The sequence below is a fragment of the Camelus dromedarius genome, chromosome 6 (assembly GCF_036321535.1).
Source record: "Camelus dromedarius isolate mCamDro1 chromosome 6, mCamDro1.pat, whole genome shotgun sequence".
Lineage (NCBI taxonomy): Eukaryota > Metazoa > Chordata > Mammalia > Artiodactyla > Camelidae > Camelus > Camelus dromedarius.
In genome coordinates, this window is record NC_087441.1 from 88,631,052 (window position 1) to 88,644,465 (window position 13,414).

Below are 13,414 nucleotides of genomic sequence, written 5' to 3' on the forward strand. Positions count from 1 at the left end.
TCATTCCTTCCTTCCATGTATCACACTCGTTTCTTGAAGGAACTGGATACTGACCCCAGGATCTCCTGCATGCTAAGCCCGCATTCTCTCTACTACTGAGCTACATATACCCTTCCCTCCAGAGCACACAAGTTTATAGGCACAGGGGTCAAGAAATGCCAGCCACGTTCACTAACTTACCCAGTGTATAATAAGCTCCGTGTGCTCCACCAACAGAGCTCAGTGTTTTATGATCCGTCAGCTCCTGCGGAGCCACTTCTACAGTCCCAGTAGCATACTTCGGTTTTGTAATTTCGGGCTTAGTCGCCCCTCCCTAGGAACACAAAACAAGATAAATCAGGAACCGAACTTCAGAGAATGTGCATACGCTTAGTCAGTCAGGTAGACAACAGTTATTTACCGAAGCTATCAGAACATAAGCCCTATCCTGGTGGAAGCTAGCGGTACAAGTAAAAGGCAGATTCTCCTCTCTGTTCTGCCAGAGGCACAGGATCCATGAAAACAAATCAGCACAGAAAAGTTTTAACAGCTCTACAACTGAGGTGAATGGGTGCAGTAATGCCACAAAGACAGGAGAGTCCGTTGCACGTGGAAAGCTCAGGGAGTGCTGGGAAGACCGCACTGTTTCGTAAAAGAGAGATCCAGCATAGAGGGGGGATGTGGAGGGGCTTTGGGGAAGGGCAGCCTGAGTAAAAGGAGCAGGTGGGAAACAGCGTAAGGCATTAAGGGAACTAGACCACTGTTACTGGCGGTGGAATGGGAAGACAAAACATGCTGCCTTTAAAATTAAACATCACTTAATTAATTTCAAGTGAGGACGGCTAAAACAAGAACCAACACCAAGATACACCTAACTTTCCCAGGGATGGATTTCTTTTCAATATCCTCTAATAAACTGTAAGGGAAAGACCATGAAAAAAAGAATGCCCACACAGACACTGGTTTCACTAGGTGAGTCTGGAAAATGAACACAAGTGCATTATCCAGTCCTACGGCATTAAGCACAGAATCACATCCTAAACTGTAAGTTAAAAGCATAAGTCAAAAATTCTCATCAGCAGATGCAAACGTGAAAATGCACACTCACACCAACCCACGGTTTATGTCTCAGAATCCCCTGGTTCTTATATAGTCAAACAAGGACATTAACAACAAGAGACTGTACCTCATCCCAGGAAGATTCTCTTCCTCTCTCTTCTGTAAAGTGGCGCACTGACACACCATCTGTAAAATGTAGTTACAGGTACATTAATGAGAATATTCACCAATGTATATTAAAACCACCATGTGCGTCTATCTCCGTTCGTGGATGTGTCAAAACAAAAGTGGCAGAAAACACTTTCAAAGAGTTAGAGCATTTTCTGAAAAAAAATGCTTAAGTCACGGTTGTGATAGATTTAAAACCAAGTAGTAAGAGGAAAACACGTAAAAAGAATGGATATGGAAGTTCGGTTTGCGCACTATGAATTTCTAACATTTGAAGTTTGTTCTCGTTTTTGTTTTTTCTTTTCTTCTGTTTTTAAATGGAGGTACCAGGAATGAGCACACAGAATTCGGCATGCTAAGCAAGCATTGTATTTAGCACTAACATATGTCCTTCCCCGAATCAAATAGCTTCTCGTCATAGATAAAATAAAATACAAAACACTCTTTCACGGTTCACTGCCGTACAAAACCTGTTAGTTTGCTGAAGCGCAAAAGAACTTTGAGGCCTTCTTCCCCGTATCACACTAAGTCTCACATCAGACCGAGTGGGAGACAGGTCTCAGGACCATTGACTGAAGAGGCCACAGGCCCCGGGTTCGGGTGTTTCTTCCATAACCAATCATCAGCTGTGGAAAGTCAGGTCTCCACTCGCTGCAGACAGTGACAGGGGCGGGCTTGTCCTCCAGGGAGCCCGGAACGTGGTGTATGTTGAAGGCCCGTGTGCAGAACCGACACGTCTGCCCTCCATCAGAGGGCCCTCTTTCCCTCTACAACAGACACCTCCCTCCCCAGGGCAGGACGGGGAAGACTCGGTCCATCAAGTGCGTCTGCTAAGGGACCAGAGGGACACGGCGGTGAGCCCAGTCACGGCCGCCCGTGCACGGGGAAGCCCCGGAGAGCGATCTGCCCTTCTACTGCAGTGAATCAAGGAAGAAAGAGAGGAGTATGCTTTCCTCTTACAGAGCGGAGCAGCTGGCGGTGGTGGGCGAGGTTGCAAAGGGCACCAAGGGGGACCAGGTGCAGGTGCCCAGCTGAGCGACGACGGGCCGCACCCGGGGCAGGCCACGCAGGCTGGTCCTCGGAAAGGTTGGGGCCCTCCTGCCCACGGGGTGATCTGCAGGACAGAAGGGAGGGCTGGGTTGGATGACAGACAAAAGCGCCAACACCGACAAGAGCCGAAACCCAACGCAGCAGCCGTCGGCACAGGGCACCCTCCCCTCCACCGGGTGCCCAGAGAGCAGCACGGTGCCACACGATCCATCCAGCCCTCTGGGGCCGGCCTGCAGCCTGGGCCGCACAGGGGGACACGGACGCCGCACGTCGCCGCCGCCGCTGTCTCCAAGTGGAGGAAGCCAATGGTCCTCCTGCACGAGAGGCTGCACACAGAGCTTCCAGCACACGGGCAAACTAGCGCTTTCACAACAGCCAGCCGCTCTGGGCGGGACGGCCCTCCACGCCACCTTCCCCAGCTCCAAGCAAGCTTGCCCGGCGCGGACCAGGAACACGGAGACGGGACGGACGTGAAGATCTTATTGTCCACACGAGCAAGCAGAGCTGCAACAGGGTCAAAGCTCTGCCTGCAGGGCTCTCCCTGCAGGACCCTGCCAGGCCCTCTCTGCCCTCACCACACAAAGGGCCCTCCTACGCCCCGCAGGGGCTACCCCTGGGTGCAAAGAGCCCTAGGGAGCTGGGCATCCCGGAGTCCTGCGGCGGAGCTGGCCAAGGGATCCTGAGGGGACAAGGTTGTCTTCAGTAGGGACTCAGGCTCCGCTACAATCATCCCTATACTCAGGGACGTCTGGATTTTACGTTCGCTACGGAACGCACCCTACATGCGTGCTACGTGAGAGTGACGTGGGGAGTCTCAACCCCACACCTGACACCAAAGGGACTGTACCAGCTCGTGCGCAAAACCCCACGGTGTGCCATGAGACCGACGAGCAGCTCTGACATGTTCCAGGGCAGGACCGTCCCGGCGCAGGGTGGGGGACAAACAAAACGTACGCACTCTGGTGCGCTTCGGAATTCCCCCGCAGGGAAGGAGGCATTTTCATGGCGGGCTCTTTCCCTTCCAGCCTCTATTCCCTACTACAAACGCACCATCTCCGAGAGAAAGGCTTTTCTGCCCAGAGTACAACTGGAGGCAGTGGCCAAGACACACTTACCTACCGAGAAATGACAGTGACGGGCTGTGAAGTTTACCACACCTAGGAAGACTCAAATTTGCACAAAGCACACCGTACAAAGCTGGAGGGAGGGCTTTGCCCCTTTTCCAGTTACCAGGATCTGAATGGACATTCTAAACAGGAGAATCACCTGGCCTGAGCCGGGAAACCCGTCAAAAGAACGACGACACAGAAATCCGTCTCAGTGACCCAGGAGCAACCCCAGGTGCAGGAGGTCAGGTAGGAGTCAGCCGAGCCAGGAGAAGTCAGTGTGGAGCGAGGGCTCAACTTCCTCATGCTGTTTCAAGAAAATCACAGTCAAAGTCTACGGGCCCCGGCTCCTAAGCACTCCCTAATGGCTCCTGCAGGCACCAGCCAAGTCGAGGGTCTCCCGGGAGAAGCAGCCCACTGGCTCATGGGCAAGAGTTTTGAGTCTGAAAAAGGCAGCGACACGCCACGCCACACCCGTCACAGGACACTCAGTCTGCAGACGAGGCCAGGAACGGCTGCCGGGAGAACGGGAAGATCACCTTTCCCAGGACGAGGTGCAACAGAGCATGACCACCCCACTTACCTGGGCTTCCGGGGCCGCCGCAGCTGGGCGGGTGCTGCCGGGCCACACCGGAGACGCGCCAGCTCCCGCGTCGGCTAAAAACCACAGAAAAGGATGGAGGATTAGGCTTTCCTGCGAAGACACTGCTGAAGCGAAACAAAACCTTTGCGCCTTCCTTCCTTCCTTCCTTCCACGTATCACACTCGTTTCATGGAAGAACGGGATACTGACCCCAGGATCCCCTGCATGCTAAGCCCGCATTCTCTCTACTGCTGAGTTACATATACCCTTCCCTCCAGAGCACACTTGTTTCTAGGCACAGAGGACAAGAAATGCCAGCCACGTTCACTAAATTATCCTGTGTATAATAAGCTCCGTGTGCTCCACCAACAGAGCTCAGTGTTTTATGATCCGTCAGCTCCTGCGGAGCCACTTCTACAGTCCCAGTAGCATACTCCGGTTTTGTAATTTCGGGGTAAGTCGCCCCTTCCTAGGAACACAAAACAAGATAAATCAGGAACCGAACTTCAGATCATGTGCATACGCTTAGTCAGTCAGGTAGACAACAGTTATTTACCGAAGCAATCAGAACATAAGCCCTATCCTGGTGGAAGCTGGAGGTACAAGTAAAAGGCAGATTCTCCTCTCTGTTCTGCCAGAGGCACAGGATCCATGAAAACACATCAGCACAGAAAAGTTTCAACAGATCTACAACAGAGGTGAACGGGTGCAGTAATGCCACAAAGGACAGGAGAGTCCGCTGCACGTGGATAGCTCAGGGAATGCTGGGATGACCGCACTGTTTCGTTAAAGAGAGATCCAGCGCAGAGGGGGGATGTGGAGGGGCTTTGGGGAAGGGCAGCCTGAGTAAAAGGAGCAGGTGGGAAACAGTGTAAATCATTAAGGGACACTAGACCACTGTTACTGGCGGTGGAATGGGAAGACAAAACATGCTGCCTTTAAAATGAAACATCACTTAATTAATTTCAAGTGAGGGCGGCTAAAACAAGAACCAACGCCAAGATACACCTACCTTTCCCAGGGATGTATTTCTTTTCAATATCCTCTAATAAACTGTAAGGGAAAGACCCTGAAAAAAAGAATGCCCACACAGACAATGGTTTCATTGGTGAGTCTGGAAAATGAACACAAGTGCATTATCCAGTCCTACGGCATTAAGCACAGAATCACATCCTAAACTGGAAGTTAAAAGCATAAGTCAAAAATTCTCATCAGCAGATGCAAACTTGAAAATGCACACTCACACCAACCCCCGGTTTATTTCTCAAAATCCCCTGGTACTTTTATAGTCACACAAGGAACTTAACAACAAGAGACTGTACTTCATCCCAGGAAGATTCTCTTCCTCTCTTTTCTGTAAAGTGGCGCACTGACACACCATTTGTTAAATGTAGTTACAGGTACATTAATGAGAATATACACCAATGTATATTAAAAACACCATGTGCGTCTATCTCCGTTCATGGATGTGTCAAAATAAAAGTGGCAGAAAAGACTTTCAAAGAGTTAGAGCATTTTCTGAAAAAAAAAAGCTTAAGTCACGGTTGGGATAGATTTCAAATAAGTAGTAAGAGGAAAACACGTAAAAAATGGATATGGAATTTGGGTTTGCGCACTATGTATTTCTAACATTTGAAGTTTGCTCTTGTTTTTGTTTTTTCTTTTCTTCTGTTTTTAAATGGAGGTACCGGGAATGAGCACACGGAATTCGGCATGCTAAGCAAGCATTCTATTTACCACTAACCTATGTCCTTCCCCGAGTCAACTAGCTTCTCAGCATAGATAAAATAATATACAAAACACTCTTTCACGATTCACTGCCGTACAAAACATGTTAGTTTGCTGAAGCGCAAAAGAACTTTGAGGCCTTCTTCCCCGTATCACACTAAGTCTCACATCAGACCGAGTGGGAGACAGGTCTCAGGACCCTTGACTGAAGAGACCACAATCCCCGGGTTCGGGTGTTTCTTCCATAACCGATCATCGGCTGTGGAAGGTCAGGGCTCCACTCGCTGCAGACAGTGACAGGGGCGGGCTTGTCCTCCAGGGAGCCCGGAACGTGGTGTATGTTGAAGGCCCGTGTGCAGAACCGACACGTCTGCTCTCCTTCAGAGGGCACTCTTTCCCTCTACAACAGACACCTCCCTCCCCAGGGCAGGACGGGGAAGACGCGGTCCATCAAGTGCGTCTGCTAAGGGACAAGAGGGACACGGCCGTGAGTCCAGTCACGGCGGCCCGTGCACGGGGAAGCCCCGGAGAGCGATCTGCCCTTCTTCTGCAGTGAATCAAGGAAGAAACAGAGGACTATGCTTTCCTCTTACAGAGCGGACCAGCTGGCGGTGGGGGGCGAGGTTGCACAGGGCATCAAGGGGGACCAGTTGCAGGTGCCCAGATGGGCGACGACGGGCCGCACCCGGGGCAGGCCACGCAGGCTGGTCCTCGGAAAGGTTGGGGCCCTCCTGCCCACGGGGTGATCTGCAGGACTGAAGGGAGGGCTGGGTTGGATGACAGACAAAAGCGCCCACACCGACAAGAGCCGAAACCCAAAGCAGCAGCCGTTGGCACAGGGCACCCTCCCCTCCACCGGGTGCCCAGAGAGCAGCACGGTGCCACACGCTCCACCCAGCCCTCTTGGGCCTGCCTGCAGGCTGGGCCGCACAGGGGGACACGGGGATACGACCCTGAAGCCGCACGTCGCCGCCGCCGTTGTGTCCATGTGGAGGAAACCAAGTGTCCTACTGCCCGAGAGGCTGAACACAGAGCTACCAGCACTCGGGCAAACTAGCGCCTTCCCAACAGCCAGGCGCTCTGGGTGGGTCGGCCCTCCCCGCCACCTTCCCCACCTCCAAGCAAGCTTGCCCGGCGCGGATCAGGAACACGGAGACGGGACAGAAGTGTAGAGCTCATTCTCCAAACGAGAAAGCAGAGCCGCACCAGGGTCACCACTCTGCCTGCAGGGCTCTGCCTGCAGGACACTGCCAGGCCCTCTCTGTCCCCTCCTCACAAAGGGCCCTTCTCCACCCTGCAGGGGCTCCCCCTGGGCGCAAAAAGCTCTGGGGAGCTGGGCATCACGGAGTCCTGCGGCGGAGCTGGCCAAGGGCTACTTAGGGGACAAGGCTGTCCTCAGAAGGGACTCAGGCTCCGCTACAATCATCCCTATCCTCAGGGACGTCTCGATTTTACGTTTGCTACGGAACGCACCCTACCTGCGTGCTACAGGAGAGTGACGTGGGGAGTCTCAACCCCACACCTGACACCAAAGTGACTGCACCAGCTCGTGCGAAATACCCAACTGTGTGCCATGAGACCAACGAGCATCTCCGACAGCTTCTATGGCAGGCCCGACCCGGCGGAGGGTGGGGGACATACACAACGTACGCACTCTGGTGCGCATCGGAATTCCCCCGCAGGGAAGGAGGCATTTTCATGGCGGGCTCTTTCCCTTCCAGCCTCTATTCCCTACTAAAAACGCACCATCTCCGAGAGCCAGGCTTTTCTGCCCAGAGTACAACTGGAGGCAGTGGCCAAGACACACTTACCTACCGAGAAATGACAGTGACGGGCTGTGAAGTTTACCACACCCAGGAAGACTCAAATTTGCACAAAGCACACCGTACAAAGCTGGAGGGAGGGCTTTGCCCCTTTTCCAGTTACCAGGATCTGAATGGACATTCTAAACAGGAGAATCACCTGGCCTGAGCCGGGAAACCCGTCAAAAGAACGACGACACAGAAATCCGTCTCAGTGACCCAGGAGCAACCCCAGGTGCAGGAGGTCAGGTAGGAGTCAGCCGAGCCAGGAGAAGTCAGTGTGGAGTGAGGGCTCAACCTCCTCACGCTGTTTTTTTAAAAACCCACAGTCAAAGTCTGCGGGCCCCGGCTCCTAAGCACTCCCTAATGGCTCCTGCAGGCACCAGCCAAGTCGAGGGTCTCCCGGGAGAAGCAGCCCACTGGCTCATGGGCAAGAGTTTTGAGTCTGAAAATGGCAGCGACACGCCACACCACACCCGTCACAGGACACTCAGTCTGCAGACGAGGCCAGGAACGGCTGCCGGGAGAACGGGAAGATCACCTTTCCCAGGCCGAGGTCCAACAGAGCATGACCACCCCACTTACCTGGGCCTCCGGGGCCGCCGCAGGTGGGCGGGTGCTGCCGGGCCTCTCCGGAGACGCGCCAGCTCCCGCGTCGGCTAAAAACCACAGAAAAGGATGGAGGATTAGGCTTTCCTGCGAAGACACTGCTGAAGCGAAACAAAAGCTTTGCGCCTTCCTTCCTTCCTTCCTTCCATGTATCACACTCGTTTCTTGGAAGAACGGGATACTGACCCCAGGATCCCCTGCATGCTAAGCCCGCATTCTCTCTACTGCTGAGTTACATATACCCTTCCCTCCAGAGCACACTTGTTTCTAGGCACAGAGGACAAGAAATGCCAGCCACGTTCACTAACTTACCCAGTGTATAATAAGCTCCGTGTGCTCCACCAACAGAGCTCAGTGTTTTATGATCCATCAGCTCCTGCGGAGCCACTTCTACAGTCCCAGTAGCATACTCCGGTTTTGTAATTTCGGGGTAAGTCGCCCCTTCCTAGGAACACAAAACAAGATAAATCAGGAACCGAACTTCTGATCATGTGCATACGCTTAGTCAGTCAGGTAGACAACAGTTATTTACCGAAGCATTCAGAACATAAGCCCTATCCTGGTGGAAGCTGGAGGTACAAGTAAAAGGCAGATTCTCCTCTCTGTTCTGCCAGAGGCACAGGATCCATGAAAACACATCAGCACAGAAAAGTTTCAACCGATCTACAACTGAGGTGAACGGGTGCAGTAATGCCACAAAGGACAGGAGAGTCCGCTGCACGTTGATAGCTCAGGGAATGCTGGGAAGACCGCACTGTTTCGTTAAAGAGAGATCCAGCGCAGAGGGGGGATGTGGAGGGGCTTTGGGGAAGGGCAGCCTGAGTAAAAGGAGCAGGTGGGAAACAGCGTAAGGCATTAAGGGAACTAGACCTCTGTTACTGGTGGTGGAATGGGAAGACAAAACATGCTGCCTTGAAAATGAAACATCACTTAATTAATTTCAAGTGAGGACGGCTAAAACAAGAACCAACGCCAAGATACACCTAACTTTCCCAGGGATGGATTTCTTTTCAATATCCTCTAATAAACTGTAAGGGAAAGACCCTGAAAAAAAGAATGCCCACACAGACAATGGTTTCACTAGCTGAGTCTGGAAAATGAACACAAGTGCATTATCCAGTCCTACGGCATTAAGCACAGAATCACATCCTAAACTGTAAGTTAAAAGCATAAGTCAAAAATTCTCAGCAGCAGATGCAAACGTGAAAATGCACACTCACACCAACCCCCGGTTTATTTCTCAAAATCCCCTGGTACTTTTATAGTCACACAAGTACCTTAACAACAAGAGACTGTACTTCATCCCAGGAAGATTCTCTTCCTCTCTTTTCTGTAAAGTGGCGCACTGACACACCATTTGTTAAAAGTAGTTACAGGTACATAAATGAGAATATCCACCAATGTATATTAAAAACACCATGTGCTTCTATCTCCGTTCATGGATGTGTCAAAATAAAAGTGGCAGAAAAGACTTTCAAAGAGTTAGAGCATTTTCTGAAAAAAAATGCTTAAGTCACGGTTGGGATAGATTTCAAACCAAGTAGTAAGAGGAAAACACGTAAACAAATGGATATGGAAGTTGGGTTTGCGCACTATGTATTTCTAACATTTGAAGTTTGCTCTTGTTTTTGTTTTTTCTTTTCTTCTGTTTTTAAATGGAGGTACCGGGAATGAGCACACGGAATTCGGCATGCTAAGCAAGCATTCTATTTACCACTAACCTATGTCCTTCCCCGAGTCAACTAGCTTCTCGGCATAGATAAAATAATATACAAAACACTCTTTCACGCTTCACTGCCGTACAAAACATTTTAGTTTGCTGAAGCGCAAAAGAACTTTGAGGCCTTCTTCCCCGTAACACACTAAGTCTCACATCAGACAGAGTGGGAGACAGGTCTCAGGACCCTTGACTTAAGAGGCCACAGGCCCCGGGTTCGGGTGATTCTTCCATAACCAATCATCAGCTGTGGAAGGTCAGGGCTCCACTAGCTGCAGACAGTGACAGGGGCGGGCTTGTCCTCCAGGGAGCCCGGAACGTGGTGTATGTTGAAGGCCCGTGTGCAGAACCGACACGTCTGCTCTCCTTCAGAGGGCCCTCTTTCCCTCTACAACAGACACCTCCCTCCCCAGGGCAGGACGGGGAAGACGCGGTCCATCAAGTGCGTCTGCTAAGGGACAAGAGGAACACGGCCGTGAGTCCAGTCACGGCGGCCCGTGCACGGGGAAGCCCCGGAGAGCGATCTGCCCTTCTTCTGCAGTGAATCAAGGAAGAAACAGAGGACTATGCTTTCCTCTTACAGAGCGGAGCAGCTGGCGGTGGGGGGCGAGGTTGCACAGGGCATCAATGGGGACCAGGTGCAGGTGCCCAGCTGGGCGACGACGGGCCGCACCCGGGGCAGGCCACGCAGGCTGCTCCTCGGAAAGGTTGGGGCCCTCCGGCCCACGGGGTGATCTGCAGGACAGAAGGGAGGGCTGGGTTGGATGACAGACAAAAGCGCCAACACCGACAAGAGCCGAAACCCAAAGCAGCAGCCGTTGGCACAGGGCACCCTCCCCTCCACCGGGTGCCCAGAGAGCAGCACGGTGCCACACGCTCCACCCAGCCCTCTTGGGCCTGCCTGTAGCCTGGGCCGCACAGGGGGACACGGGGATACGACCCTGACGCCGCACGTCGCCGCCGCCGTGGTGTCCATGTGGAGGAAACCAAGTGTCCTCCTGCCCGAGAGGCTGAACACAGAGCTACCAGCACACGGGCAAACTAGCGCCTTCCCAACAGCCAGGCGCTCTGGGTGGGTCGGCCCTCCCCGCCACCTTCCCCACCTCCAAGCAAGCTTGCCCGGCGCGGATCAGGAACACGGAGACGGGACGGAAGTGTAGAGCTCATTCTCCAAACGAGAAAGCAGAGCCGCACCAGGGTCACCGCTCTGCCTGCAGGGCTCTGCCTGCAGGACACTGCCAGGCCCTCTCTGTCCCCTCCTCACAAAGGGCCCTCCTCCACCCTGCAGGGGCTCCCCCTGGGCGCAAAAAGCACTGGGGAGCTGGGCATCCCGGAGTCCTGCGGCGGAGCTGGCCAAGGGCTACTTAGGGGACAAGGCTGTCCTCAGAAGGGACTCAGGCTCCGCTACAATCATCCCTATCCTCAGGGACGTCTCGATTTTACGTTTGCTACGGAACGCACCCTACCTGCGTGCTACAGGAGAGTGACGTGGGGAGTCTCAACCCCACACCTAACACCAAAGTGACTGTACCAGCTCGTGCGAAATACCCCACTGTGTGCCATGAGACCGACGAGCATCTCCGACAGCTTCTAGGGCAGGCCCGACCCGGCGCAGGGTGGGGGACATACACAACGTACGCACTCTGGTGCGCATCGGAATTCCCCCGCAGGGAAGGAGGCATTTTCATGGCGGGCTCTTTCCCTTCAAGCCTCTATTCCCTACTACAAACGCACCATCTCGGAGAGCCAGGCTTTTCTGCCCAGAGTACAACTGGAGGCAGTGGCCAAGACACACTTACCTACCGAGAAATGACAGTGACGGGCTGTGACGTTTACCACACCCAGGAAGACTCAAATTTGCACAAAGCACACCGTACAAAGCTGGAGGGAGTGCTTTGCCCCTTTTCCAGTTACCAGGATCTGAATGGACATTCTAAACAGGAGAATCACCTGGCCTGAGCCGGGAAACCTGTCAAAAGAACGACGACACAGAAATCCGTCTCAGTGACCCAGGAGCAACCCCAGGTGCAGGAGGTCAGGTAGAAGTCAGCCGAGCCAGGAGAAGTCAGTGTGGAGCGAGGGCTCAACTTCCTCATGCTGTTTCGAGAAAATCACAGTCAAAGTCTACGGGCCCCGGCTCCTAAGCACTCCCTAATGGCTCCTGCAGGCACCAGCCAAGTCGAGGGTCTCCCGGGAGAAGCAGCCCACTGGCTCATGGGCAAGAGTTTTGAGTCTGAAAAAGGCAGCGACACGCCACGCCACACCCGTCACAGGACACTCAGTCTGCAGACGAGGCCAGGAACGGCTGCCGGGAGAACGGGAAGATCACCTTTCCCAGGACGAGGTGCAACAGAGCATGACCACCCCACTTACCTGGGCCTCCGGGGCCGCCGCAGGTGGGCGGGCGCTGCCGGGCCACATCGGAGACGCGCCAGCTCCCGCGTCGGCTAAAAACCACAGAAAAGGATGGAGGATTAGGCTTTCCTGCGAAGACACTGCTGAAGCGAAACAAAACCTTTGCGCCTTCCTTCCTTCCTTCCTTCCACGTATCACACTCGTTTCTTGGAAGAACGGGATACTGACCCCAGGATCCCCTGCATGCTAAGCCCGCATTCTCTCTACTGCTGAGTTACATATACCCTTCCCTCCAGAGCACACTTGTTTCTAGGCACAGAGGACAAGGAATGCCAGCCACGTTCACTAAATTACCCAGTGTATAATAAGCTCCGTGTGCTCCAACAACAGAGCTCAGTGTTTTATGATCCGTCAGCTCCTGCGAAGCCACTTCTACAGTCCCAGTAGCATACTCCGGTTTTGTAATTTCGGGGTAAGTCGCCCCTTCCTAGGAACACAAAGCAAGATAAATCAGGAACCGAACTTCAGATCATGTGCATACGCTTAGTCAGTCAGGTAGACAACAGTTATTTACCGAAGCAATCAGAACATAAGCCCTATCCTGGTGGAAGCTGGCGGTAGAAGTAAAAGGCAGATTCTCCTCTCTGTTCTGCCAGAGGCACAGGATCCATGAAAACACATCAGCACAGAAAAGTTTCAACAGATCTACAACTGAGGTGAACGGGTGCAGTAATGCCACAAAGGACAGGAGAGTCCGCTGCACGTGGATAGCTCAGGGAATGCTGGGATGACCGCACTGTTTCGTTAAAGAGAGATCCAGCGCAGAGGGGGGATGTTGAGGGGCTTTAGGGAAGGGCAGCCTGAGTAAAAGGAGCAGGTGGGAAACAGCGTAAGGCATTAAGGGACACTAGACCACTGTTACTGGCGGTGGAATGGGAAGAAAAAACATGCTGCCTTGAAAATGAAACATCACTTAATTAATTTCAAGTGAGGGCGGCTAAAACAAGAACCAACTCCAAGATACACCTAACTTTCCCAGGGATGGATTTCTTTTCAATATCCTCTAATAAACTTTAAGGGAAAGACCCTGAAAAAAAGAATGCCCACACAGACAGTGGTTTCACTAGGTGAGTCTGGAAAATGAACACAAGTGCATTATCCAGTCCTACAGCATTAAGCACAGAATCACATCCTAAACTGTAAGTTAAAAGCATAAGTCAAAAATTCTCATCAGCAGATGCAAACTTGAAAATGCACA

At 52.7% G+C, this 13,414-nt stretch overlaps 2 long non-coding RNA genes across 2 annotated transcripts in view; one reads left to right on the top strand and one right to left on the bottom strand.

Moving 5' to 3' along the window:
• The window catches only part of LOC135321540 (uncharacterized), a 539,910-nt gene that overhangs the window by 155,275 nt on the left and 371,221 nt on the right, over positions 1 to 13,414 (top strand). The window lies entirely within an intron of this gene.
• Positions 238 to 6,536, bottom strand: LOC135321533 (uncharacterized). The gene is made up of 6 exons (XR_010381378.1): positions 4,502 to 6,536; positions 3,946 to 4,414; positions 3,523 to 3,669; positions 2,167 to 2,320; positions 1,166 to 1,224; positions 238 to 313 (listed from the first exon to the last, which is right to left on the bottom strand). It is a non-coding gene; the product is annotated as an uncharacterized LOC135321533 (long non-coding RNA).